The following is a 24,657-nucleotide window of genomic DNA, read 5'->3' as shown; positions in this document are numbered from 1 at the left end:
CTATAACAATTATATTAACATAATATACTAATATGATATTATATATACTAGTATATTATTACTATAATAGTAATTTCACCTTCAATTTGTCGAGTGCTTTTATTTATCCAAAGCAGTGGCCTCATTTTATCCTCATCACAGTGTTGTGAGATCGGGTGAGGCAGATATTATCTCCATTTTATAGATGAGGAAACTGAGGCCCAGAGGGGCGAAAGGATTTACCCGAAGTCACACAGCAGGCCAGTGGAAGAACTGGGCCTGGAATCCAGGTCCTCTGACTCCCAGACCTGTGCTCTTTTTCCTTTAGGCAGTGAGCCTTTTCCCTAGTCTGTGAGACCTGGGTGGGACAGGAACTGTGTCTCAGTTGGTAATCCTATACCCATCCCAGTAATATTAATAGTACAGTACTCTGCACACAGTAAGCACTCAATAAATACGACTGACTTTCTGACTGACAGTCCCCATGGGGGCTAGTGCCTCTGGGAGCCCCTCTGGGTCACACTTAGTTTCAAACGGACCCTTAGCCTTCTCAGAGCCAGCAAGGGAGCCCCTCCGAGAGGGGGTGACGGAAAGTAGAGTAGCTTCCTCAATACCGCACATAATCGGGTAGAAGATAGAACAGTGCTTGGCACATAGCGAGCTCTTAACAAATACCATTATTATTATTATAAACTGATGTCATTTTTTAAGGAATGTGCTTACTTTCTGCTTTTCAATCCTTGATCCTCTATGGCCTTCCCCCTTGCCAGGCTTTCTCAGTGGTGATTCCGTGGTCAGTCTAGCCCAGGCACCACCACTGAAAAAGATTTCTCCTGTGTTGAGCCTGGCACTGTGGATGAGGTGCACAAAACACTTTACAGAAAACAGAACCTCCCCTTCAGAGTGTTCACCATTCTAGTTTCTCTAGTTTCTTTAGCTGGAGGAGCTCAAATCCCTTTAAGGGTTCATTCATTCATTCATTCATTCATTCATTCATTCATTCATTCAATCAATCATATTTAGTGAGTGCTTACTGTGTGCAGAGCACTATACTAAGTGCTTGGAAAGTACAATTCAGCAATAAAAAGAGACAATCCCTGCTTACACCAACCTTACAGTCTAGAAGGGGGAGACAGGCATCAATGAAGTGTTATAGCTATGTACCCATCGAAGCAAAAGTGTAAACTCTTTGAGGACAGGGGCCATTTCTTTTGCTTTTTATTGCACTCTCCCAAGCATTTAGTAGCCTGCTCTGCCCCCAGTTCTGCTGGGTCTCAATAAATACCACCAACTGATAGATCTCTCATCTCACTAAACCCCGGACCCTGGCAAGTCCCGACTATTGTTAACTACTGCAAGGAGTCCATGACTTTCTTGGCTTCTCCAGCTGTCCCGAAGAAGGAAAAATCAAGCTCGGGTTAAAACCGAGCAAGGTCTAAAAGGTGTAGTCATCCCAGTACTTTTGACATTTCTGGGTCAAGCAGGGGGAAAGGTGCCCACAGCCTGCAAAGTGACGAAGATCTCTGGAAGAGTTTTCTTTCCATGCCGCTGCACCAAGAAACACTGCCGGTCGTGCGTGTGTGTGTGCGTGCCGAGGCGGAGCGCTAAGGGAACAAACTCCTGGAACGGAGTCGCTTTAGCTGGCTGGCTCCAATTAGTGATGCCGTTTGCCAATAACCTCAGCTGAAGGACTCCCACAGAGGTGAGGGAGGCCCTCGCTCTGGTCACTAATAATAATAATAATATTGGTATTTGTCAAGCGCTTACTATGTGCCAAGCACTGTTCTAAGCTCTGGGAGAGATACTAGGTTATCAGGTTGTCCCACGTGGGACTCACCGTCTCAATCGGCATTTTACAGAAGAGGTAAGTGAGGCACAGAGGAGTTAAATGGCTTGCCCAAGGTCACACGGCAGACAAGTGGCGGGGTCGGGATTAGAGAGGCGGCATGGCGTAGTGGGTAGAGCACGGGCCTGGGAGTCAGAAGGTCATGGATTCTAATCCCGCTCTGCCACTTGTCTATCGTGTGACCTTGGGCAAGTCACTTCATTCATTCATTCAATAGTATTTATTGAGCGCTTACTATGTGCAGAGCACTGTACTAAGCGCTTGGGATGAACAAGTCGGCAATAGATAGAGACAGTCCCTGCCGTTTGACGGGCTTACGGTCTAATCGGTTCACTACTGGGGAAATCAGTTCCCTCATCTGGAAATCGGGGGTTGAAACTGTATGAGCCCCATGTGGGACAGGGACTGTGTCCAACCCACTTGGCTTGTATCCCCCCTCCTCCAGCGCTTAGTACAGTGCCTGGCACATAGTAAGCGCTTAACAGATACCATAATGATTACTAGTACGCACGTCCTCTGGCCCCCGAGCCCCTCAACCCCGCGGCTTCCCTACAAGGCAGGCCCCCCTCCCCATCCTCCAGAAGATCCTCCTCCCCGCCGGGGACCACCCCCATCCCACGCTAAGGGCCGGTTGCCATGGCAACCCCAGGGCGCCTGCTGGCTTTTCTCTGGGATGGAGCGGCTCTCGGAAAAGGGGGCGGGGTCCGGAGGGCTTTGGGGTCCCGACCCCCTCTCCTCCCCCCCAACTCCGGGCCCTTCTTGGCCCCTCCCACGATGGGTGGGGCGGCGGGGAGGCCGGAGATTGGCGGACTGGGAGCCGGGGCCGCCTGGGCCCGCTGCCCGGGGGCGGAGCAGGACACACCGAGCTCGGCCCGCTCGCTTGGAGGGAGCCAGGCGAACTCCGGGAGCCTCCGACCCCTCGAGGGCTCGTGCCGGGGGTCGGCGGAGAGGTGAGGCCGGGGCCGGGGTCGGTCCTCTCCATCTGTGGGTGGGTGGGTGGGGGGCCTCAGGAGGGAGGGAAAGGGTGTCCCCCGTCTCTCCAGAGGGCCGTGCCCACCCGGGCACCTGCCGGAGAAGGAGATGCCCACCCGGGCGGAGGGGGGACCTCTGGGACCCCGTCCCCTCTCCCCCCCATCCCGGAGAAGTTCTTCTCTCTAGGGGGGCGGTTTGGCCCATCTGTGTCCCCCCGGTGGGAGAGCTGCAGCCCCCTCAGTCCGCCCGCAGCCGGTGCCCAGGGCGGGCCGGGGGTGGGGACGGGTGCCACCTGCAAGGACTGGCCTGGAAAACCGACTTCAGCTCTGGCCGGGGGCCCGGGGAGGGCACGAAAGAGTTGGGCGAGCTGGAGAAGTTAGTCCGGGCCGGAGAATGAGGGCACGGAGCGGCGGCGAAGGCAACCTCTCGGCCGGGCAAAGTTTGGGCGAAGGCGCCGCCAAGGTCAGCCAGACCCAGGTGACCCGCCGGCCCCGGGCCCCCGTGACTGGTGCAAGTTCACCTGCCCCCCACCGCCCCCAGAATGACTCCTCTCCCCCTCTTTGGGATCACTTTTAACCCCCCGAAGCAATTCATTCGATAGCATTTATCGAGCGCTTACTATTTGCAGAGCACTGCACTAAGCGCTTGGAATGGATAATTCGGCAACAGAGACAATCCCTGCCCATTGACGGGCTCACAGTCTAATCGGGGGGAGACAGGCGGACTGAAACAAGAAAACTTAATCACGATAAATAGAATCAAGGGGATGGACACCTCATTAATAAAATAAATAGGGTCATAAAAATATATAAAAATGAGCACAGTGCGGAGGGGAGGGGAAGGGAGAGGGGGAGGAGCAGAGGGAAAAGGGGGCTTAGCTGAGGGGAGGTGAAAGGGGGGCAGAGAGGGAGCAGAGGGAAAAGGGGAAGCTCAGTCTGGGAAGGCCTCTTGGAGGAGGTGAGCTCTCAGAAGGAATGAGAGGTTGACATAGAACATGCATCTAAAGAGAGCGGGGGAGAGGGGATATAAAGGCCCATCTCCTCCTAGAGGCCTTCCCTGACTAAGCTCTCATTTCCTCTTCTCCCACTCCCTTCCGCATCGCCCTTATGGATTTGCTCCCTTTATTCGTTCATTCGTATTTATTGAGCGCTTACTGTGTGCAGAGCACTGTACTAACCGCTTAATTGACCCCCTCCCTCCACCCCAAAGCACTTACGTACATATCTGTAATGTATTTCTATTAATGTCTGCCTCCCCCTCTAGATTGTAAACTCGTCGTGGTCAGGGAACGTATCTTTCGATACCAACTCTGTTGTATTGTACTTTCCCAAGCGCTAGTACAGTGTTCTGCATTCATTCATTCAATCGTATTTATTGAGCGCTTACTGTGTGCAGAGGACTGTACTAAGCACTTGGAAAGTATAATTCAGCAACAAGTAGAGACGATCCCTACCCAACAATGGGCTCACAGTCCAGAAGGGGGAAGACAGACATCAGAACAAGTAAAAAGGCATCAATGCATCAATATAAATAAATAGTATTATAGATATATACACATCATTAATAAAATAAATAGAATAATAAATATGTACGTATGTACACAAGTGCTTTGCGGCGGGGCGGGGGGGTAGAGCAGAGGGAGGGGGAGGCGATGGGGAGGAGAGGAGGAGCAGAGGAAAAGGGAGGCTTATTCTGGGAAGGCCTCCTTGAGGAGGTGAGCTTTCGTGTATCCTATAAGTGCTCAATAAAGATGAATGATTGATTGAATTGGGGCCTGCCCCTCAGCCCAGGTCTTCTCTTCCTCCGCATCCTCCCAGCACTCCCAACCCGCTCCATCACACACTTCATTCCTCTACATTTTCCTCCCCTTCCCCCAGGCTGAGCCCACTGCTTCCTAAATGGCTGTAGCACCCTTTCACTTTCACCACGCCTCCTTCCCCATCCCCCAACCCCTCTTCATCCTCCCCCTGTCTCCTCCTCTCCCTCCTCCCTTTAGATCTTTTGCCTTCTGCGCCCTTTCTCACGTATTCTACTTCTCAGCCGTGCCCCCCTGCCCTTGGCTTGCCTTCTCTTCCCCCCCCAGATCCTTTTCCCTCTTCTCCCACAAACCCTTTTCAACTGCCCTCCCTCCTCCTTCCTCCCCCATAGCCCTTTCTACCGTTCCTCCCCCGATGCTCCTTCTCCCACCCCCTGTTTCAGTAATTTCCCTCCTAGCCTCGTCTTAATGCTGCTGCCCTCTCTCCAGGCGGGCCCTCTCTGCCCTCCAGATGCCGGTAGTTCCTTTTGCCAGCTCATCCTGGGCCTCAGATCCCCCCCCCAGGGCAACGCTCTCCTCCTCAGCTTCCTGTTCCTCCCCTGCTTCCTTCTTTCCCCCTTGCTGCCTGCCCCCGGCTGGGGTGAGCCTTCCCTTTGCTCCCTGTCTCTTTTCCCCCTCCACTCCCCCAGACTCCCTGGCCAGTCCCCCCTCTATTCCCCCATCCCCCCCTTTCTGGCCCCACCCCTCCCAGTTTCCTCCTCCTTTCTGCATTTCACTTTATTCCTAATTCCTGCCTGGTGCACCACCATCACTACTACCTTCTCCAGAAGAGCTGAGAACCTGGTTTGGGTCCAGGTGCCACTTTCTGTGGGTCCAAGGAGGGATGACCCCAAAGTCTTCCCCGGCATTGGATGCCAGTGCCCTGGGAGCCCATCAATCAATCACGTTTTTTGAGCGCTTACTGTAGGCAGAACATTGTACTAAGCATTTGGGAGAATGCAGTATAACAGAGTTGGTAGGCATGTTCCCTGCCCACAGTGAGCTTACAGTCTAGCGTTCATCGAAGTTATTGGTGTGGAAACTGAGGCGCCTGCCCTCCGGGCTCCCGATGTGGTGCCTGCCCTCTAGGAGTTTACAGTCCAACAGGGATCAGGTGGACACAGTTTTTTAAAATGGTATTTGCTAAGTGTTTATTATATGGCAATCACTATTCTAGGTGCTGAAATTATTAGAATAGTGGCAACAGAAGGAAGAACAAAGGTGAAGCAGGTATAGAATGAAGTAGCCAAATAAATTCATAATTACGTATGTCAATAAATGCACATATGTCTATAACAATAGGAAGGGAATAACATTCATACAGACTAAGGGTGGCATTTGAATTGACCTGATTGTAGTGCCGGGAAGGCTTTCTGGAGGAGGTGGATTTCCAGAGGGCTTTGAGGATGGGAAGGTCAGGATCTGGCTTGCGTGCAGATACCTGACTCCCTCAGTGACTCGCTCTTGAGCTTACACCTTTTCTATACAGCTTCTCATGTCCAGCTCCCGGGTAGGAGCAGGCATTGTGGGGATGAAGGCTGGGCGGGCTTCCACAGCACAGTTTCCTTTCATTTGGACCATCCTGGAGTGGGACAAGGCTGTCAGTGAACTTATGACTGAATATGCATTTGTGCAAACATGCATCTGTGCATATGAGTTGAGGGTGAGAACAAAGATAGAGGGGCTAAGGAGGCTTTTGGGTGGATGCGACTGACACGGGGCTATTCCTCAAGACAGGCTCTGAGGGAAAGACAAAAATTGCTTTTTCTACTGTGCCAATTCTTTTTTTAATGGTATTTGTTAAGTGCTTACTATACACCTGGCACTGTACTAAACACTAGAGAGGATGCAAGCTAATCAGCTAATCAGTCTGTGTCCCCCAAGGGACTCACAGGCTTAACCGCCATTTTACAGATGAGGTAACTGAGGCCCAGAGAAGTTGTCACTTGCCCAAGGTCACAGCAGACAAGTGGCCGAGCTGGAATTAGAACCCAGGTCCTCTTGACTCCCAGGCTTGTCTTCTATCTGCTAAGCCACACTGCTTCTTTGTTCTGATCCTTGTGTTTCCAAACTGGGCAGGTCATTGTCAACAGCAGAAGAGGAAGGGGAAAGTTTCTGAGGAGTGGCGAGATGTGTGCCGGTTGAAGTTTTAGCAAACTTATCTGGACAGTAGAGTGAAGTACGGAGTGGAGAGATGATAGACTGAAGGCAGGGAGGTCAGTGAGGAGGATGATACAATAGTCAAGCCAGTATATAATAAGTGTAGGTGCTTTTACTAGAGTTGAGGAAAATAGAGGCCCTCAAAAAGCCCAAACCTCCAATTCCAAGAGGAAATGAGATCTCAAAGACACAGAACCACCTTACACTGAAGGTGGGGAGTTTGCATTTATGGTTGAAAGCAGTGATCCGTATTTCTGTGTATTCAGCTACCTGGAGAGGTCAGATTTAAGCCAAGGGAGTGTCCATTTCCAAGGACCAGAACTGGTGGAACTGGGGAGTTAATCCTTTAGAATTTCAATCTTTTCTCCAGAATCCCCATCTCACTCTTTCTTTTAAAAAAGAACCAAATATTTCTTGAAAGTACTAACATTTCCTTCTGTCCTCTGTTCTGGATAACACCACCTTGACTTTATCAATGACTTTCATTTCTCCATAGTTCTTTCACATCCATTATCTCCTTCTGTTCTCTTTACTTACCTGTGAGGTAGGGATCATTATCCCCATTTTGCAGATGAGGGGACTGAAACCGAAAGAGGTTAAGTGACCTTCTCTAGGTCACACAGCAGGCCCGTGGCAGAAGTGGAACTAGAACCCGGGTCTCTTGACTGCCTGCTCCAGACACTTTCCACGAGGGCCCACTGTCTCCCAAAGCCCAGGTAGATTGAAGGATTAGTTTTCTTAAGAGGAAAGCATGCCAGATTTCTGTTAGATGGTGACTTCCTGCCTAGCTGAGAGAGTTCTTGGACTCAAACGAAGTGAATAAGAAGAGTCCTTGGAAGCCCGTGAACTTGATTTCTTAAAATTTGGCAAGCAGAATTGGTTAGGTCTTGGCCCCTGTGGTAGCACAGTGCAACTGGAAAATATGATGGAACTGTTATGAGCTGCTGAATTCAGTTTCTTCTGCCTATGGACTGGGTGTCTGTGGAGCCTAAGCCAGAGTGGATGCTCCTTGTGGACAGGGGATGTGTTTCTTGCTTCTGTTGTACTTTCCCAAGTCCCCGTTGGGTGCTCGTAGACAGTGACCACCCCAACCCTAACCCTCTCCCTCTTACTTAGATTGTGAGCCCCATGCGGGGCAGGGACTGTGTCCCATCTAATTGATCTGTGCCTACCCCAGCACTTAAAACATAATTAGCCCGTAAAAAATACGATTTAAAAAAGCCCTCAAACCCTCCAGGGGGAAATCTGGACATATGAGAAACACTGGGACTAGTGGGGAGGACTGAGGTTTTCTCCAGGCAGTAAGTGGGAGCTTGCCTACACGGGGTCTCCATCCCCACCCCCCCAACCCACTCAGCCTCCCCCAGCTTCAGTCGGCTCGGCTATGGACCCGGCACCAATGAGCTGGTAAAATGTGCTCTGGGAATCAGGGAGCGTCGCCTCACTGCAATCCTTTGTTTGCCCCGTCACTAAGCTGAGGCTGCCGTTGGGACCCTTTGTCTCTCCAGGGTACAAGGAGCTGGTGTTGTCGTAAAGACTGGTGAGCGCTCGCTCCATTGCTTGCTGGTGCTCCTCGTGTTACCAGGGGGAGGGTAGAAGCTGAATAGGCGGAGGAACAGCCATTCACAGGGATTGCTCTTGTTCCGGGTTCCCCGGATGGGTCTGAAATAACATCCCTCTCCACCCTCCGGAGTGAGCCAGAGGAGCCCGTGCTAACTTCGGGGGGCATGTGAGCTGTACCACTCACCTGCTTCACATTCCACCCCACGGGCTAAAAAAGGCAAAACCTAGACCAAGTGGGTTTTGGGGGGTGTTTCTGTAGCGGGGATCCAGGCAGGTAAGTACTAGGATGGGAAATCCGGAAGTGATGGGAATGTTAGGATTCCCAGGGCCTGCCAAGTGGGAGAGCTGGTGGGCTGCTTCTCACTGCCTTTTCACAGCATGAAACTCCTCCGTAATCTTGGAGGAGAACCAGAAGTTTTTTCTGAATTAAGCTCAGTTCCAGTGTCTCCTGTCTCCAGTCTTCCGAGATCCTGAATCGCTCTGAAATGACGCCCCTCTACCCAGGGTCGGGGTGGAGGGTTGGATAACTTGTGGGAGCTGATGCTCCAACACCCCAGGGGGGGTGTGTGTGGGTGCACCCGAGTGCCAGAGTAGGGAAATCTTGTCTCAGTCTCACCCTGAGCTGTTTCTTGGGCGAGCCTCACTCGTGTCAGAGGAGGAGATAGCATCTTGCCCTTGGAGGTGCATGCTGGTTTCAGAGGGTTGAGGTGCTAATCAAACACAGGTCAGACAGGTGATTGAAGGGGTATGGAAAACATCATCTTGGGCATGTCACTATGAGCCTCTGGGGGCCCAGGAAGGAGGACAGGAAAACCTGGTTTGATCAGAATCCTTTTGTCCACCCCACCCACGGTATGGAAGCCCCCAGATCCCTTTCTTGCCACTGTGGCTTCCAGACAGGCATCGGTATTTGCCCTTCCACAAGCCTGCAAGATCCATGAGGGCAGCCACTGGGTCTAGGCCACACCCTGTAAACCCTCTAGTGCTGAGTAAGTCGCTGAGCTCCAAGTGAGAGGTTGATGGACGTGACTGTTTCCAACCTGATTAACTTCTATCTGGCCCAGTGCTTAGAACAGTGCTTGACACATAGTAAGTGCTTAACAAATACCATAATTATGATGATGATGATGATGGTGGTGGTGGGGGTTCTGATGATGGAAAAGATGGAGGCAAGGTGCCATACGTTATGGACAGGGAGGGTAACGCAAAGTTATGGGAGGGATTAGGCCTGCCTTCCTGCCTTCAGAATGGCCTTTTTTCTGCAAAGGAAAATCCAGTGCTTTTTGGATCATTGCTGAGATGAGGAAGGAGTGAGAGAAGGGAGGGTTTGGAGCCTGAGGAGCCCTAAGGAGTGGATTGGTCATCCTTGGGCAGGGCCACTCTTTCTCAAGCGCCCTCACTGACTTGGTTTTTCTGCCTAATGTTTGCTCTTGTGCAGTGACATTTGAGTGACTTCTTACGTTCTCTCCCTCTCCTCCCCACTCCCAATGGGAGATCTCCCCCACTCCCCTCCACCTCCATAGCGGGAGGGGCTCTGGGGCCAGTGGGGGCCAGCAGGGAGTAGGGAGTTGAGATAGGTGGATGGAGTTGTTCTTTTTCTTTCTCAGCCCCTGCCTTCTGGCTTCAGGTGCTGAAGAAGGGCGGCGGCCAGGAGATGGGGAGGCTGCTGGAACTGCTGTCACTCGAACTCGCTGCAGAGAAGCAGCGTGGCTTAGTGGAAAGAGTCCAGGCTGGGGAGTCAGAGGTCATGGGTTCTAATCCCGGCTCTGCCACTTATCAGCTGTGTGACTTTGGGCAAGTCACTTCAGGGTGGCCATTGGAAAGAGCACAGGCTGGGAAGTCAGAGGTCGTGGGTTCTCATCCCAGCTCTGCCACTTGTCAGCTGTGTGACTTTGGGCAAGTCACTTAACTTCTCGGTGCCTCAGTTCCCTCATCTGTAAAATGGGGACTAAAAGTGTGAGCCCCACATGGGACAACCTGATTCCCCTGTGTCTACCCTAGCGCTTAGAACAGTGCTCAGCACATAGTAAGCGCTTAACAAATACCAACATTATCATTATTATTATTACTTTTCTATGCCTCAATTACCTCATCTGTAAAAATGGGGATTAAGACTGTGAGTCCCACATGGGACAACCTGATTACCTTGTATCTACCCCTGCGCTTAGAACAGTGCTTGGCACATAGTAAACACTGAACAAATACCATCATCTTCATCCCCCAAGGGGGGCATTGGGAGAGGGGCCCCAGCCTGACTGGCCATCCCTGAGGCTGAGACCTTCTGGGCCCTGGCAGTTCAGCTCAGCGGGTAAAGGAAGACTCCCCTTCCCCTCTGCCACCATCTGCTGTTGTGCCTCTCCTGGGAACCTACTGCTGGAAACTTTCCCCAAGCAACTCCACCCCACGCCTCCACAGCGCTCAGTTTACACTATGATGGGGAAGACCCGGCCCCTTCTACTTACCTCTGGCGATCAGGGCCGGTCACTCAAGAATTCCACTCCCTGTGATCCTCTGCTAAACTCCACAGGCCTTGCTCCAGCAGCAATGAAGGAAAAATGCTCTCCTCTGTGGAGAGCAATCTGTGATCCCAGGATTGGAGTTAATAGATTTCTTTTCTCCTCGAGGAACAATGATGAAAGTGTTTCTGGAATGGTGGAAGTCAACACCAGCTAGATACAGTTGTTCCATTGAGCATTACAAGGGCCCAGAACCCCTCTGGGTGACCCAGGTCTCTCTTGCACAGAGTTTTCTTTATTCCCGCCTGGTCCCCACTGGTCCCCAGTATCACCATCAGGGCAGGACAGAATTCACTTAACCACAGATCTTCACTTCAGAATTCAAGATCCCGGGGCAGTGAGAATCTCTGGGCTGGGAGTGAAGACTGGACAGGTCATGCCTTCGAAGTTTCTGCAAAGGCAAATGCCCAGGAAATATTCTGAGTTATTTACTGCATGCTTACCGTCCATCAGTCATATTTAGCGCGTGCTTGTTAGGTACAGAGAACTGTACTAAGTGCTCTGGAGAATATAGTATAATGGTTGATAGGTTTCCAGTCCCCAAGAAGCTTACAGTCTAGGGGACTGGTATCATCACCATCAGTCCTGATTGAGAGTCTAGTGTGTGCAGAACACTGTTCTAGGCACTTGAGATCAAGCAATAAAAGTAGAAGACACTGTCCCTGCCTTTGAGGAGCTTAACATCTATTGAGAAGGGTGTTTTATTGGCACCTTCCATGCACAAGGAGCTGTTGTACTGGATGCCTATTTTGGATAGGGGACTGTACTGGGTACCTAATAATAATGATGATGGTGTTTGTTCAGTGCTTACTATGTGCCAAGCACTCTTCTAAGCGCTGGGGTAGATACAAGGTAATCAGGTTGTCCCTCGTGGGGCTCACAGTCTTAATCCCCATTTTACAGATGAGGTAACTGAGGCCCAGAAAAGTTAACAGCAGACTAGTGGCAGAGCCGGGATTAGAACCCACAATCTCTGACTCCCAAGCCCGTGCTCTTGCCACTAAGCCATGCATGTGCTTACTTGAGGTGGAGAGAGGTGGGAATTAGAGGAGGGAGAGGAGATGAGAGAAGGAAGGAGGAAGAGGAGAAAGAGAAGGAGGGGGTAGGAAAAGAAAGAAGAAAAGGAGGAGGAAGAGGAAGCAGCTATCCCAGCGGCCAGGCTGGAAGGAAGTTCCCAGGGTGGCCCCAGGGCGGCAGAAAGGGGGACTGGATTGCAGGGCTATGGCCATGTGAGTTGGCATCTGTGAATAACTGTGAGCGAGCCCGGGCTCCCCGAGAGAAGGCCGACAGGGCCACGCCGGCTAGGGTGGCAGTGTGAGGTTGCCGAGAACCACTCTTTGGGCTAGCTCGCGTGAGTTAACGAGCTTCACGTTCATTTGAGGCAATCGTTATTAGGACATGTAAGCGATGTTGGAAACGTCGGGTGACGTGACCCCGGGGAGGAAACACGTTCATGGGTAGCATTTGTTCTTTTTACTCCAAACAGATCAGCTTGAACGCCATGGACCAGAAACCCTGGAGGGCTGTTTAATTAGGGTGTAATTATGGATCCCAGAGATATAATTTTGTGGTGCAAAGGCCAGCTGTCATTCTGAAGGGCAGTGGATTTGGGGTGTTTTGTGGAAGGGGACTTCCCTGGCTTTCAAAAAGTGAAGACCTGAGTGTGAATTTATTCCCCAATCCGATGTTCTTTCCTGGGGACTGCCCCCCTCTGCCCCCACCCTGGGTCGAGACCCCCGGTGGGGCAGAGACCGTGTTGGAATCGATGCCCTCGAATTTCTCCTCTGTGCCTGGCAGTAGTGGTAGGAATAACATTGACGGAGTGCCCACTGGGAGCCATCCACTGTACAGAAAACTTGGGAAGTACAAAACGGTGATTGTTCCCAGGAGGTAGTTCAGCAGAGTAGTAGGGTGGAGGCAGTCTGGTTTAGTAAAAAGGACTTGGGAGTCAGGAGACCTGTTCGATAGTCCCAATTCAGTCGCTCACCTTGGATAAGTCACTGGACCTCTCTGGGCCTCGGTCTGGCCCATTTCTGTAAATTTGGAATGAGATACCTGCTCTTCTTCCTGCTTTGCACATTAAGATACTATACTAGTTGCTTACTCTGTGCCAAAGCATTGTCCTAAACTCTGGGGTAGCTTAGTTCCCATCCCACACGGACCTCACAATCCGAGTCGGGGAGTACAGACACCCACTCAGATTGTGAACTCCGTGTGGGATGAGAGGACTATGTCCGATATAATTACCTGAGTACAGACACTCGGAAAACAGAAACAAATCGCGAGCTAGAAGTGCACATCAAAAAACTCATCCGTTCCAAACTGGGAGCCTTGGAGCAAAGGACTAAAACAGCGGTTGGAGGGGGTGTCCTCGAGCCCCTCCCTCTCTGCTCCAGAGAACAATCCTGGCTGCGGACACCTGGAGCCTTCCCAACGTCCTAAAGGTTGTTCCGGGCTTCACTCCAGGGGGCCGGCGGCAGAGAGGAGGCCCCCCGGATCCCGACTCAGGGCCCAGTTGAGTTGATGTCATGTGTACTTCGAGTACACGTCTACTTCATTTCTTCACAGTTGATTTGGATTTCTCTCCCCTCTCCATGCAACACTGCGTTGTGCAAACAACTGCCTGCAAATTATGCCCAAGCGGCATCAGAGCAGGCAGCCGGAGTGAAGTTGGTTTTTCTTCTGCAGGATGGACCTCTGGTTTGCAGGCTTTTGAGGGGGGATTTCCATAAGCAGAGAAAGCCCCCAGATGGGGCAGAGACTGGTTCATTCTGAAAGCGTAGAAGTCGGTGTCCCCCTAGAGAGGATAAATGAATTTATTCCCTCTATGAGTCTGCATGACATCACAGTTTTCCCTCTGGTATCTGGACTTCAGATCTCATAAATATGTTCCTTTCCCAGGAACTCTATTTTGCTTGATTAATTGGATGAAATGAATCCAAGGACATTTAAGTACACCGGCTGGCTTAGGTCACCCCTGCCCACATGCACAAACAGTTACAACCACGCATGTGCACACAGACACATGTGATTTGGTAAGCTCTGACCATTCCAAATCAATCTGTCTCGGGTGGGAGGCTGGTTGAGAGAAGTTTCCTGAGTGAGGGTCCATGTATACTGAGTGAACAGGGACTCTGACTACCCCAGATAGAAAACACCCAGGTTTTTAAATGTTTTGAATATAATTTCTCCTCAAGGAGAGGTATTGGGAGGCTCACTGGTTAGTACCTAGCTCAAGGGAGCTAACGTGTCACTGTGATGGTGGTAGTGGGAACGAGATCATGGTTTTAGTGGAGAGGTCTGGGTGGGGACAGATCTCCAAGAGCCAGCAGGTCAGAAAGCTGCCATTTTGGGCCTTTCCAGCTGTAATTGGCATCTCTCGGGTCTGTTCAGAGGGCTGAGGTGAGTGAGGCTGCTGGGAGTCCAGCTCGTGCCGCTTCAGGGACCACTTCTTCAAACGCTCCCGGGGAGTCTCTCCAGTTATTCCTACTCAGGTCATCTTGGGCTCATGACCTCCTACCTCCCCCCTAAGCTTTGCCCCTGGGTGGCTGTCCTCTTTGTGTCATCCTGGCTCTGGCCCAGGATGAAGGAGGAGAGGAAAGAAGAGGAGGAAACAGAGAAAAAGGAGGAAAGATGTGTTATGCTGTTTTGCCTTGGGCCTGATGGATCCAGGCAGGTTGGCCACATCAGATTGGACACTCACCATACTTCCTCTTTCTGAATAATAATAATAATAACACTAGTGATGGTAATGGTATGACACCACTCTGGGCCAAGCACTGAGTTAAGTGGTGGACTAGATACAAGATGATCGGCCCAGTCCCTTTCCATCCAGGATTCACATTTTAAGAGGGAGGGAGATCGTGTCTTATCCCCATTTTACAGAAAACTGAGGCCCCGAGAGGTTGTGACATACCTAAGGTCATACAGCAAGCCAAGGGCAGATCTGGGATTAGAACTCAGATCTTCTGAGGCCCTGGCCTCATTCTTTCAACCAGACCATGCCCTCTGTGGCCCATTCTTAACTCTTGCCACCATTTTCCTCTCTGGTTCCTTGTCCTGATCTTTTCTGTCTGCCATTAAATTATCTGAACCAATCAGAACTGATATCAATGCACCGTTTTCACCTTAACACCAAATTGCTGAGAGAGGAGTAGTCGCAGCTCTTACTTATAACCACCAAGTAGGAAGTACACAAAAAACAGAGGACGTGATCCCTGGCCACAGTGAGCTTCCACTCTAACAGGGGAAATATATTAACAAACAAAATTGGAATAAAAGAAAGGCTCTGTCCCTGGGCATTTCTTCATTTCAAAGTCTGAAGTTGTTGTTTTTGAAAGTTTTTCTAGCAGGTCATCCAGTTGTAGATTTAGGCTGTAAACATTTGGTGTCTATGAAGAATTCCCTCATTGTGCTGCAAGTCCTCATCAATGTACTGGAATTGGAGGAATGAGAGAAACCAGGGCTCGTTTGTAGATAATTGTGCGGGCGCCTGGTGGTAACCAGCTCTGTTGGAAAGCATCTGTAACCAGTAATAGATTCTTTGACTGCAAGAGCCCACTTGCTTTGGATTTTTTTGTGGGAATTTGTATTTAATGGAGAAGGAAAGTTTGTTTCTATACTGCAAGCTCGTTGTGGGCAGGAACTTGTCTACCAACTCTGTTGTCCGTTCCCAGGAACTTAATACAGTGCTTTACACACAGTAAACAGTCAATAAATATCACTGATTAATTGGCTGTTGTACCTAAAGGACAGTTTTAGAGAACTGTTCAGTGGAGTGAAATCATTGTGATCTCCATTCTCCCTGTTGTCCAAGTCTCTCTTCATAGCTGGGCTCGGTGCCCGCGGCTCTGCCAGAATGTGTGATTTCCCTTCAGGGATGGCGGGGATGTACCATCAGCATTAGGGAATGTCCTTCCCATAGTATGCGTCTGCGTGGATACACTGTTCTGTGAAGTCACGAGAAGTGGCTTTGCTCGTGGCATCGGACATGGAGGGTGCTACAGTGGGAATGTTCCTTAATGTGGGGTTTTGGGAAAAGTCAACTTCCGGGTTGTAGCAATAATAGTCGTAGCATCCACTGAGCATCCCCTGATGCTCTGCATAACATTGTGCTAAGCATTTAAGAAGTACAGAATACAGAAGTTACATATTCCCTGCCCACAAGGAGTTTATGTTCAAACAAGGAAGACATAAAAGTATTTATGTATTATGGGAAGCAGCATGGCCTAGTGAAAAGAGTATGGGCCTGGGAATCAGAGGATCTAGGCTCTAATTCCGGCTCTGCCATTTGCCTACTGAAGGATCTTGGACAAGTCAGTAAACTTCTCTGTGGCCTCGGTTTCCTCAACTGTAAAATGGGGATTCAGTACCGGTTCTCCCTCCTACATAGACTGTGAGCCCCATATGGGACCGAGACTGGTCCTGACCTGATTAACTTGTATCTACCCTAGGGCTTAGACCAGTGCTTGGTACATAGTAAGTACTTGACAAATACAGTAATTATTATCATTATTATTGTTATTATTTACAAGTGGAGTAAGCAGAATAATAGCATATAATTGAATAAGCATCTGAACTTAATGCTTAGGATGGTAGAATGCTGCGGATGGGTAGAAATAAGTGTCTAAGTTCCAGGAGGGATGAGTGTATCGACCAATCAGTAATAATCGGTAATAGCATTGACTGAGTGTTTTGTAGCGTGCTAAGCACTGAAAAGAGCTATGCATTATACCCTCATTCTGGTGCAAGTGTGAGGAACGGAGACTCACTTGGCAACACAGAAGACGTGAGCGCAACAGCCCCGACAAATGGCTCTAGTTTCTTCTGCCATTTTGGTTTTTCGGGGTCTACGTTGAACTTGTTAATTTCTGTTCACCGATGTGTAGCTGTTGTGTTATATATTAACTTAGTGCCGGGCAACTGGCAGGCACTTAGAAATCACACAGGTGTTTTTTTGTGCCCTGGTGTGGGACAAAGGTCAGCACTTTGATAGTCTCATGCTTTGAGTTTCCCCACTAACTGCAATTAGAGTAAAATCACCCCAACTTCAGTTTGATCCCTTGGAAACAGTTAGAATACTCTGAAAGGGGTGTGTGTGCCTGTGTATGTCTGTGTCCGTGTAAAATTCTTTCAGGGTATTGTCTTTTCGATGGTTTGGAAAGTTGCTAGGGGCTTAGAGAAGAAATCCTTACAGTTCTACCCGTGCCAAGAATCAGAATAGTTAGCAGGGAGCTAGCGTGACTTCACTTTTCAGCTCCCTTAAAGGGCAGCGTGTCCAACATGCAACTGGGGAAAGGGTAAAGCTGATTTATTTGACCGTGGAAGCTGAGAGAGTCCTTTGAAGGCTAGATTGGAGACTTTTTGTGCCTAGCTGCTAATCCATCGATCAGTAGTATTTATTGAGCCTCTACTGGGTGCAGAACACTGAGCTAAGCCCTAGGATGAGTACGGTAAAATTAATAAACATGTGTTCCCTGCCTTCAAGGAGCAGCCAACCTAGCAGAGATAGGCTGTGTCAAGGGACTGAGTCCTGGGATTCTGAGAAATTCAGAAAGGAGGAAACTCCATATACTCCGAGAGTAAAAGTGACTGTGGGCTATTTGGCTGTAGGCTGAAAACAGTCATTCATTCATTCAATAGTATTTATTGAGCACTTACTATGTGCAAAGCACTGTACTAAGCGCTCGGAATGTACAATTTGGCAACAGATAGAGACAATCCCTGCCCAGTGACGGGCTTACAGTCTAATCGGGGGAGACAGTATCCTCGGTCCAAGGCAAACAGCAGGCCTGGGTCGGTCCTGAGCTCTGACCCGTGATGGGCCTGTCCAAATCCAGAGTCCTCCAGTCAGACAATAAACCCCTCGTTTTATCAGCTTGTGGAGGGGTTTCCGATGGACTCCGCTGCCCATCCCCAAGGTGCTCAGCAAGGCACGGTAGCCAGAGAGGGTACGAGGCTTGTGCTCCCAGAAGAACTGGGAAGGGGTGCTTTCTGTTGAAGCAGAGCAATTCCTAGAAGGCAGTCCTCTTGCCTAGTGAAGTATCCTGTGGGTGTGAGCACTCAGTGAAGCCTGCAGGCCAAGGAGCCCGACACGGGGGAGGGAAGAGCGAGTTCAGCAGGTGCTGGGGAATTGGAGTTGGAGTAGCGCTGCCTTCTGGTGCAGACCCGGTCCCACAGTCTGCCTGTGCACTCTCTGTCTCTCCTAGAGGAAGTGGAACCCAAGGGTACCCAGCGGGAGGGCAGCAGGCGTAGGCCGGCCTTTGGGTGAGAGTTTGCGTAAACAGAGTGGGACGTTGGCAACAAAGAGGCTCTTCTTGGACCGGCACGAGCATCAGATGGGAGGTTGCATCTCTCTGCCCGGAAACCTCCAGTTTCTTCCCAAGTCCCGGGTCTTAGCAGTCCCCGGGGTTCCCAAAGCCGTGGCATTCCTGCATTCAGAGGGATGGGAACGACTCAGACACCTCAGACTGGCCTGTCGGCAGTGTCTTCGTGAGACCAGCCCCATGTTGCCCTTGGGAGGGTGAAAGGAACGCCCAGAATTCTCTTTGCTTCTTGGTGGAACTAAATCTTTCACATGTTTAATTTTAGGAGAATTCAATACTATCGCTGTTTGAGCTCAAGAGCCTGAAGGGGGAAAGTGGGTGGGACCAAGAAACAGGAGACCCACTTGCCGATCCCAGCCCTGCTTCTGGTCTGCTGTGCGATCCTGAGCGAACTTCTCTAAGCCTCGGTTTCTTCAGCTGTAAATTGGAGAGCTATGAGTGATAGGGATACATCAGATCTGACTATCTCACATCTACCCCTGGCCTTGAGTGTTCCTCCCCTCCCTCAAGGTTTTATCTTGGGGTCAAAAATTGGATCCTGCCATGCCTAATCAATCAAGAGTTTTGATTGAGCATCTGCTGTGTGCAGAACACTGGACTAGACACTTGGGAGAATATTCATTCATTCATTCAATAGTATTTATTGAACGCTTACTATGTGCAGAGCACTGTACTAAGCGCTTGGAATGAACAAGTCAGCAACAGATAGAGACAGTCCCTGCCGTTTGATGGGCTTACAGTCTAATCGGGGGAGACGGACAGACAAGAACAATGGCAATACAATACAATACAATACAATACGAGTTAGATGCTGTCACTCCTGGCTTTGAGGAGAGTGCAGCCCCTTTTGCCACCTTTAACCGGGCCCTGAGAAGGAAAAACTGGCTTTAGGTTGCCTTGGCAGAGAGGGTGCTGGAGTCCTGGTCCTGCCCCTGGATGGGCTCTGAGGAGAGGTGACCCCAGCATACATCCCAGAATCCACAGATAGAAAGCATGAATCCCCCCCCCTTCCCTGCCGCTATGGAGGTTAGAGGAAGTCAGGTGCAAAATAGCTCTCTCTTCCTCTCTCCCTATTCCTTCTCTCTCCTCCCCTCTCTCTCTCTCTCCCTGTTTCCCTCTCTAACTCTCTCCTACCCTCCCTGCCAAGCTTTGCGGGTCCAAATCTCTCGTTAATTCACCCTCAGTGACGGGGTTTTCATTATGCCGAGCAGAAGAGGCAGCAAGTGATCCAGATGTTTGCAGCTGTCAAGAAGCCTAAGGGGCTGGGAAGCAGTCCAATGAGAGGAAGCTGTGTTCTGCAGGAGAATGTACAATGAGCAAGGTCCATTCCCCAGGCTCCCTGTGGGTATTCTGGCGTTCACCCTGCCCTTAACCTTGCCCCCTTGCTATGGAAAGAGGCTTCCCTGGCAAATCTAGAACTCCACAAGACCGCTTTTAACCGCGGCAGTCTTTTGACCGATTCGGCAAAGGACAGTGAATTTGACATTTCATTAGCCTACTGTGGAATGAGTGAGATCTGGAGGGAAACCCGGAGCGAGTGGCCCGTGGGGCTGCTCTCTGGAACCCTAATGGTTTCATTAAAAGTCCCCCTCCTCTGGGAGAGTGGAAATTCTTTGTGGGTAGGGAACGTGTCTTGTCTTTCTGTTGAACTTTCCCCAGCGCTTAGAAGGGTGCGCTGTAAGCAAGGGGCACTCACTGGATACCAGTGCTACCTCCTCTCCTGCCGATACACATGCCTCCCACCGAATTATTCGATTTCTCTCTCCTCTTTCTGTACCCTGCCTGGTCCCAGTGGTTTCTCTGTTCTTCCCTCCACTCCCGCTATTGGTAAATAATTTCTTTGCCTGTCTTCCCCCATTAGATTGCAAACCCCCGAAGATGGGATTAGATCGTGCCTTTTTCCCTTTTGAACACTCCTGAGCGCTCAGAACAGAGTTCTGCCCTCTTCTACCCAGGACAGTGCTCCCTTAGACTGTAAGCTCCAGGTGAAGTAATTTATTTCACTGTCTCCCCTTCCAGACTGTAAACTCCTTGAGGACAGGGAACTTGTCTACCAACTCTGTTGTATTGTACTCTCTCAGACACTTAGTGCAGAGCTCGGCACACAATAAACGTTCAATAAATACCACTGATTGACTGGTTAACCTGATTACCTTGTGTCTACCTCAGAACGTAGTACAGTGCTTGACACTTAGTGCTTCACAAACGCTGTTTTTATTATTATTGTTATTATTGTGCTTAGCGGGCCAATCAATCTAGAGTATTCATTGAGTAGTTATTGTGTGCAGAGCACTGTATTAAGCACTTATAGATGCCTAATTAATAGCACTGACTGGGTTTTATTCAGGGTCCCCATTTACTCAGATCTAAGTTCCAAATGGTTTCTATATTTGTAATAGTTACCTAAGATGGACACTTGCATGTTTCTGATTTGGGCACTACTGTAAAGAGTTCATCTATTCCCCTTCCAACAGATCTTTCATTTTGAGTCACTGGAAGAATCAATATAAAATCTGCAGGCACCTGCATTATGTGTTCAGTAATCTTTCTCTTCCCTGGTCACATAGGCACACAGACCTCTTTTTGTTCGTGGAATTTAAATTCTTAAACAAAAGGCCCTTTTTAATATTGCTGATATTCATTTCCAAAGAATTCCCTCCACTATTTACAAGCTGTTGGACTTGAGAAAGACCCTTTCACATTATATTTATTTCTACTTGATTTTCATCATCATTTTGAATTTTATTGCATATGAAGTCTAATTTTCAAATCAAGGAGAGGGCTAAATGAGCCGTTGGTATTAGTTTGAATTTACATGTTGATTAACTGGTTGCAGTCCTACCATCCTCCTCTTTCTCTGCCTCCTCCTCCTCCTCCTCCTCCTCCACCTCATCCTCCTCCACCTCTTCCTCCTCCTGCTCATCCATATTTGTGTGCATCTACCGCGTGCAGAAGCGCTGCACAAGAGCTTATGGGAATATACAGCCAAAGTAGAAGACACAGCCCCAAGAGCTCCCAGTTGAAAGAGGAGACTTGCAGACACTCACTGTTTCCGTTCAATAGGTGCAACTGAGTTTGAGTGATGGAGCATGTGAAAGAGGAAAGGGAGGGTGAGAGGGCAAGAGAGAAAGAGGGAGGGAGGAGGAAAGACAGAACCAGAGAGAGGAAGTTTGACAACATCCTCTCTGTCCCTTCTTCTCCTCCTCCTCATCCTCCTCCTGTTTTTCCCTCTTGCCATCCGTTGTGTCTCCAACTCATCACCTAAGATGAAAGCAGGAGCCCGGTCTCATCAGAGTGGGAGACGGGTCCCCAGAAATGCCTCCTCCTATTCAAGTGTCCATCCCCGCTTCCGCCTGTGGGAAAGCCCGTGATTTAGAGAAGCTTAGGGCTTCTGAGAGCAAATGCCAACAGCGTCAGGGCGTGGAAAACTGGATCCAACAAGTTATGCTTCTTAACTAGATTTAAGTATGAATTTGAAAAACTGATTTTGAAAGGAAGACTACAGGATTTATAAAATGATCATAGATGATCATATTTAGTTCAGCAATACAGAGTCACCTGTAAACTGATATCCACCACCACTCCTCAGTGAACACACACATGCGCACGCACGTGCCCATGATCAAGTCATCAAGATGGTGACTTCCGATACAGATCGATCAATGGTGAGCCGTCTCTTACTTCCACAGGGTAGTGTAAGGTCTTCCCCACCCCCTTTATATTAATATCGTATCATTATTAGGCAGTCTCAGGGGTCAGAGACCACTGGGTTGATCTTTGTGCCCTTGGATACTAAAATTCCTCAGCGATGAGTAGATCGTCCTTGCAAGCTCTATTATTAATGCTTACAAGGTACCAGTTGGCCAGTGAAGAAAAGCTATTGACCCAGTAGCCAAAGCTTCCTTTGTTCCTCCAGGATCTCATGGCTATCTGCGTGCCTGAGGTTCAGGTAAGACTATCACTACCCTATCGACTTGTGCTGGCCCTACTGGCCACGTAAGGGTGAATAATGATAGCACTGATTCAGCGCTTATTTTGGGTCTAGGCACGCTGCTAAGCACGGGGGTAGGGACGAGAACATCAGATCAGATGTAATCTCTGTGCTAAGGGGCTCACTTCTAAGAGGGAGGGAGAGCAGGGTTTTAAGATTATCCACCATGGGCAGGGAACGTGACTCTGCAAACTCTGTTTTACTGTACTTTCTTAAGAATTTAGCACAGTGCTCTGCACGCAGTAAGCACTCAGTAAATACGATCGATTAATCAATTTTCCCCATTTTACAGGTGAGAGAACTGAGGCTCAGAGAGGTTAAGACGCTTGCCCAAGGCCACACAGCAGGCAAGTGGCAGGGCTGGGACTAGAACCCAGGTCCCCCGACTCCATCCACCGGCCACACTGCTTCCCTAAACCTTTTCTTCGGTTTTGGAGTTCACATCCCATCTTAAACAAGTGCTTCTTGGGAGCGTCGAGACTCATTTTCAAAGAATCCCCAGTTCAAGCCTGGATAAACCCCAGAAACAGTAGGACAGTCAGCAGCAGCCTGGAGGCTCGCCACAGTCCACTCTGGATTTCCTTCTGGGAATTCCATCCCGACAGTTTCCCTGATGGATCTTCTACTGAGCAACCCTGGACTAAGGCAACGTCCCCGCCTTGGTCGATGGGGGGTCAAGGTTGTTCTTCCACCCTGCAGACTGTCGGGTGGCCCCGCAGTTCCAGGAAAAGCCTTTCCCCATCTCTGGGACTTCAGCTCCGCCCTCGGGAGCTCTCTAGGAGCAGGCTGCTTAGGGTAAACCGAAGAGCAGGCCACCAGTCTTTCTGTAAACATCTGGTCCTCAGCCGGAGGGATTTTCCAAATGTTTTGTTGACCAGTTGTTTAAAACCATGACTTGTGAAGAGACCTTATGTCCGAGCTGCTAAATGAAAGGGGATGAGTCCCTGGCTCTGTCTCCAACTTAAGAAGCTCAGAGGTATCTGAGCACTGAAGGGGAACAGCATGGCTTAGTGCAAGTGGCCTGAATCTGGGAATCAGAGGACCTGGGTTCTAATTCTGGTGTTGCCCCTCTCTGCTGTGTGACCCTGGGTAAGTCGCTTAGTCTCTTTGTTGTGTCATCCGTAAAATGGGGACTCGATACCAGTTTCCCCTCTTCCTGAGAGTGTGAGATCCCGGGTGTGACAGAAATCGTGTCTGATGTGATTATCCTGTAGCTATGCCAGCACGGAGCACAGTGATTTTCTGGGCACCTAGTAAATGTGTAACGGTTGCCGCAGTTATTATCATTTATTAATGAAGGGTGAACCAGACCACAGAATCCAATCTGGCCGGCTCCAACAGGCTGGGGCTCGCGAGTCTGTTCTGGGGTCGGGGAGAAGGGGTCAGGGAGCAGTGTCTCCCAGGGCGAGAGCTTTCTGCCACCGGGCAGGGATTCATTCAGTCATTCATTCGGTTGTATTTATTAAGCGTTTACTGTGCGCAAAGCCCTGTACTAAGTGTTTGGGAGAGTACGATATAATAAACAGACACATTCCCTGCCCATAATGAACTCTCAGTCTAGAGGGGGAGACAAACATTAATATAAATACAAATAAATAAATTACAGAATCATTCAATCAATCAGTGGTGTTTTTTGGGCACTTAATTTGTGCAGAGTACTGTACTAAGCTTTTGAAAGGATACAGAGTTGGTAGAAATGTGCCCTGCCCACAAGGCGCTTTCGGCAAACTTCCAGTCTAGAACCACAAGTAGAAGCCACGCCTGGAGGGCGGGGAGCCGTTTGCCAGCAGGATGGGGGACGCGGGCCGTAAATCTGGACGATCGTCGTCTTGACCGTCTACCTGTGGATGTGCAGATGGAGCAGGGCAGGCTGGTGGCCGGCCGTGAGGGGGCGGTTCCATCGGCTCGGAGACCGGCTCCTGGGTGGACGGCTCGACCCTGGGGAGGTATCAATACATCAGTCGTATTTATTGGACACTTAGGATGTGCAGAGCACTGTGCTAAGGGCTTGGGGAGAGTACAGTAAAGCAAAGTTGATAGACACGCTCCCTGCCCACAGTGAACTTACAGTCTAGGAGGTAGCGGGTGCCCAGGCCCTTGATGCCCTCCCGGCCCACAGACCCTTCCAAGTCCAGTCCACATCTGTTTACCAGTCTGTCTGGGCGGTGGGGAAAGCGGGTGGGGTGCCTGGAGCCACCACATCCTGTGTTTGGACAACTAAATTCTTCTGAGTTTACTCCACGTAGAAGGCGAGTGCCTATTTCTAAGTGGAATTTGTAGACTTCTTCCTCATATCCATTCCCCCACCCCCAGCCCTCCAAAACACACACACACACACACACACACACACTCTCTTTCTCTCTGTCTCTTTCTCTCTCTCGCTCTCTCCGTTCACAAGCTAGGGCTGGGACTGGGCCTAGGGAGGGAGCTCGGAGAGGCTGGGGCTTGCAGGAGGGGATGGGGCTGGGTGGGAGGTAGGGGGGAGAGCCTGGTCTAAGCTGCTTCTTCGT

General features: G+C 50.0%; 1 protein-coding gene across 1 annotated transcript in view; it reads left to right on the top strand.

The window, feature by feature from the left end:
• Positions 1 to 2,688: 2,688 nt before the first annotated feature.
• The window catches only part of SPATA13 (spermatogenesis associated 13), a 47,765-nt gene continuing 25,796 nt past the window's right edge, over positions 2,689 to 24,657 (top strand). Inside the window, exon 1 of the mRNA XM_029048185.2 lies at positions 2,689 to 2,775. The gene's annotated coding sequence lies outside the window, so the exon portion shown is untranslated. The remainder of the gene's footprint in view (positions 2,776 to 24,657) is intronic.

This window comes from Ornithorhynchus anatinus, chromosome 20 (genome assembly GCF_004115215.2).
Source record: "Ornithorhynchus anatinus isolate Pmale09 chromosome 20, mOrnAna1.pri.v4, whole genome shotgun sequence".
Taxonomy (NCBI): Eukaryota; Metazoa; Chordata; class Mammalia; order Monotremata; family Ornithorhynchidae; genus Ornithorhynchus; species Ornithorhynchus anatinus.
The sequence above is the reverse complement of the archived record's forward strand: the minus strand, read 5'-3'. Positions and strand labels throughout refer to the sequence as shown.